The sequence below is a fragment of the Anneissia japonica genome, unplaced genomic scaffold, assembly GCF_011630105.1.
Source record: "Anneissia japonica isolate Jap-2015-1 unplaced genomic scaffold, ASM1163010v1 scaffold119_len492752_cov174, whole genome shotgun sequence".
NCBI lineage: Eukaryota > Metazoa > Echinodermata > Crinoidea > Comatulida > Comatulidae > Anneissia > Anneissia japonica.
This window is the reverse complement of record NW_022730737.1, coordinates 234138-238918: the sequence shown is the minus strand read 5'-3', so window position 1 is coordinate 238918 and position 4781 is coordinate 234138. Positions and strand designations below refer to the sequence as shown.

Sequence of the window (4781 nt, the reverse complement as noted above, 5' to 3'; positions counted from 1 at the left end):
GCCTGATTGGTGTAAAACCGATGATGAAAGGGAGTCTTACATCCGAAATTACAGAGAAAATGAGGGTATTTCCAACATCAAGTACAACCCTGGGCTACGTTCTCTTTCAAAATTAATGTTGAATAGTTTCTGGGGGAAATTTGGTCAGAGGAAAAATCTTCAGAAAACTACAATTACTAGTGACCCAGCTACCCTCTTCTCAATGCTAACAGATCCGGCAATGATTGTGAATGACATAAATTTCTTTAGCGATAGTATTGCTGAAGTAAAACATACCTTTATTGACGAACAAGTTCCCATTAATAAGAAGGGTAATGTAGTTCTAGCCACTTTTACAACAGCGCATGCAAGACTTAAACTGTATGAAATCCTACAAAAATTACAAAGAAGAGTGTTGTACTACGATACAGACAGCATTATCTTTACAGTTAAACCTAATGAATGGGAACCACCGTTAGGAGATTACCTAGGAGAGTTAACGAACGAAATTGATTCAAAAGACGGGAACTTTATTACTCAGTTTGTTTCAGGGGGCCTAAGAATTATGCCTACAAACTGGACTCAGCCAAGACGGTATGCAAGGTTAAGGGCCTTACACTCACCTATATGAATACCAAATTGGTAATTTTGATGAAATGAAAAAGTTGGTGTGCACCGTAGGGGATAGGCCAACCATTAAGGTTGACGATAAACAAATTACAAGGGATGTGAAAAGGAAAAAAACTCTTTTCCGTAGATAGAAAAAAAGATTATAGAATATATTATGATAAAAGAATCGTATTTCCAGATTTCGATACCCTTCCTTATGGTTACGTATGGGAATAGTTTGATTGTTGTCATTATAGGTTATTTAGGTACAGTTTGCAGTTTTCTCTTTTGAAAGTTTCGTCTAACGTAAAATGGACTTTAGGTTAACTGTATAAAATTATTTTTCTAACCTTCAAATCTTCATTTATGTCACAATGATTGAAATGATAAGAACTTTGTTTTACGATGGTCGTCAGAGGCCCCACTCAGTGTGGGAAAACCGAGTTTGTAAAAAAAACTGTTATTAATTCCATCATTTAGTGAACTATTCCACGATATTCATTGGTACTATGGTGAATATCAAAACCTATTTGAAGAGCTGAGTATGAAAATACCCATGCTCACGTTCGTCGAAGGGTTACCAAATGACATTACGTCTATGCTGCCTGATAAAAAGTATTTGTTCATTATTAACGATCTCATGGCCGAAGGATCAAGAAACAATTGACTAGTTAATCTGTTTACAAAAGGTTGCCATCATAGACAAATCAGCGTCATCTTTCTTATGCAGAACTTTTTCTACGGTTCTAAAGAAAAGAGAACAATTACACTGAATGCTCACTATTTGGTCCTATTTAAAAATCCTAGAGACCGCTCTGAAATTATGCATCTAGCTAGACAAATGTTTTCAGGGAGGTCAAAGTTTATGAGAGAAGATTTTGAAGACGCTACGAAAGAACCATACAGATACCTGTTTGTGGATTTGAAATCGACCAATCAACGATTACGATAAGGCGCTCTTGTACAATCAAGTTTTACAAAGGTATATCAAACGCAAATCCATTCGCAATCCATCACCCGTACACATCTACATCGAGTCAAGAAACTAAGAAAATATCGGAAGCAGAAACGAACAGCGATGGAAAAGAAACCGAAGAAGATGCTATTCTAAAATCATTTCCTAAAACTTTGGTTTCCAGAGTTCGACCTATTCTTACTGTACATATATTTTGAACTATAAACACATTATAGATTTTAATCGTAACTCTGGGGAGGTTATCTTAAACAGACAAACTATTAAGGGTTCGAATCTTATCAATCTTTTGAGGGATTTGATTCAAGAAAGAAAAAGTTTCCAGCCTATCGGTTGGTATCAATTCCTAGAGATCTTGGCTAACAATAATATCCCTGAAACCTTTGTAGGTAATGCAGCCCGTCGAAGAATTTTAAGGGAAATTAAAACGGGCGGTTCTCCTCATCATTCTTCACCAAAGAAGGTTGTCAAGCCATTCGATTGGATAAAGTATTAATTTATACTTGAGTGCTAACGATTCTATTGTTTTGATTTCGATATTAAAAGTTTGATGTGAATTTTATTTGTGTTCTCTGCGTATTATTTATCTGTGTTTTGTTTTTAATTGCAAGTCAAGAATGCATGAAATGAGAGAGAGAGAGATTTTTTTTTGTTTTTTTGTGACAATCGTTTTATTTGACAATCATCTTTTATTTATTTTTTTTCCACTTCATTCAAAGGTGTACATATATACTAAAAACGTTCATAACTATAAAATACATTTTTTTTTTTTTTTCACTTCAACCTTATACTACGGGATATTTGATTAACAACGTACTCCATATCATAGACGGGTAGGTTAACGTTATATCTAATTTCTATAAAATCATTAACAAAATCATCGTTGGATACTCTATTACAGGAAAACATGTTGACAATAGTGGATGTAGCAACACCTCTACATTTATGCCTCAGATAGAATATACAATACTGACCGCAAACCGTAGACAATAGAGATTGCAGCGCTTTAGAATTAAATGTCCAACGCTGTGCATTGTCATCTAAAATCTTAACAAAATCATCGCAATATTCACTAGGTTGTTTTCCAAACGAGTAAAAAAACTCGCCTTTTTGTTTACTTTTAAAGAAGAACACCACCCAGTGCGTCCCGGGTTGACTACTATTATCTACATTAGCTATGAAAGCTGCTGGATAGCTTTTTACCTTATATGGTAATTCATTAGAGGGATAAACCCCGTAAAAATATCTCAAAGTTAATGGATCATCTTTAACTAATTTTAAAATATCCATTTCTTAATGATCTAATAACACGTTTCTCGATTTGTCAATTTCTATAATATTCTCAAATTCAGCATAAACTATTACATTCACAGTATGTGGTGACGGTTGGGCAAATTTTATTTCTAATCTAAGATTTCCTTGACGGACGAGGTTAAAGTGAGCCTTGTTGAGAGGTCTGGGGATAGGTCAAAAGCAAATAACGTGTAACCGTTAGCATAATCTTCTCTGTTAATGAGGTGTCCTTTGTTCTTTAAAGATTGTTTAAACCGGTAAATAATGTATGGTAAGCTAACATTATAGCTATCATCTGCTCCATTCTGTCCGAAAACTGGCTGAATCTACGGATGAGTTTCTCCGTCCAAGTGCAATGCTACAAAGATTGTTTCGTAATGTTGAAAATTAAATGGGTTTAGCTGATAAGAGCCATTAAATGCTTCGGTAGAAACTAGACCCACAATCAAACGAGAAGGTTGAATGCCGTTGAATAGAGATTCTCACGTAAATGATAAATTTCCTGTTGGTATTGTAAGCGTCTTCACTTCTACTCTTCTAACAGGATATTTTGCTGTACTGTGTTTCAGAGCCTTTGCGTGCGCAATAGCTATAGAGGGGTTAACTTTACGAACAAATATAGAAGCATCTTCCACGTGAACCTTGTATCCAACTTGAGTAGAGGACATTAAGCAGAATGGATTTTTACTTCGATGAAGTTTCACTTAACATCAACGCCATTCAGCATTATATGATCTTGAAAGAATATGTCACAATGGATGGGTCCTACAAGGTCTATCAATTTGCTTTTTTTGGAAAATTCGTGTCGTTTTGTCAAACCTAAATTAGATTCATTGAGAGCGGCAAACGGATTATTTGAGTCCATGCGACCGGCTGTATCCTTGTAATAAAACCCCCTGTCAGTTGAGTTTGTTTAGCGTCCGAACCATACGTGAGGAGGGTTTCTATCATAGCCCTGTAAGGGTAAGTGTTGGTAGAAGGTGTAATTAACCGTTCGTTCAACATAACGTCTACCTCACTAAAGAGAGATTGCATAAAAAGATTAGCAGGCGCAACTTGAGCGTCATCCGGAAGATCAGTTCCATCAGGTAGGGTAATTTTTACTTTAACATGTAGCATAGTTTGCGAAAGATCCATGTAATCTTCGCCGCACCCTTGAATATTAAACTGTATGGGTCCTACATCGGTTAAAGAGTTGATGGGCGGAGAAAATATCCAATTCAGATTTTAAACATTCGCAAGAGTTATCGTGAATCAAAGCCATTTTTCAAACGAATTTAACCAATTAAGCATCGAATATATCCAGCGATCTTTTCGCTCTCTTGGTTGGTCGGGAACTGACTGATGATTTAGCACGTCTCCGCTTTTTGTTAACTTTTCCAACTGTGTTTTTAACGATACATTTTTCCTGCCTGAGTTAATCTTCTTTTGGCCGCAGTTTTGATGTTTCTTCCGTGTATTGCATCCTCCATTATTTCTGCTCCAGTTCGAATATCCTGTTTTCCGAGAGCTTTTGCTCCCTTCTTCAATAACGGTACAGCTTGCTTAAAAAGACTGGCGAGAACGCCCCCTAGTCCAAATTCTCTTTGCGTTATAGACCCACTGAAAACTGGCATAGAGTCGGCTGTCCTCCCACCTGACGTAAATAATAATCATCATACACAGAATGCATTATACAAGATAAGAAGATCGTATTTGTCTAAAGTGAAGCTTAACCAAAACGTTTCCGCGTTGAAATGACACTTTTTCACCCTTATCACTTCTTATATCTATAGTTACTGTATCAAATTCCTTCTTTACCAGACGCTTATATTGGGAAATGAAAAAGTACTGCGAGACTGCCTCTTTCATCTGTTTTTCTTTGGTTTGAAGAACTTTTAACAACGGTACGCTAGAATCACCTACCATTTGAGGTTCTATTATATCA

The 4781-nt window shown here is 36.1% G+C and overlaps 1 protein-coding gene across 1 annotated transcript in view; it reads left to right on the top strand.

The window, feature by feature from the left end:
* LOC117115008 overlaps nt 1-4781 on the top strand; it is a 12455-nt gene that overhangs the window by 2228 nt on the left and 5446 nt on the right. The window lies entirely within an intron of this gene.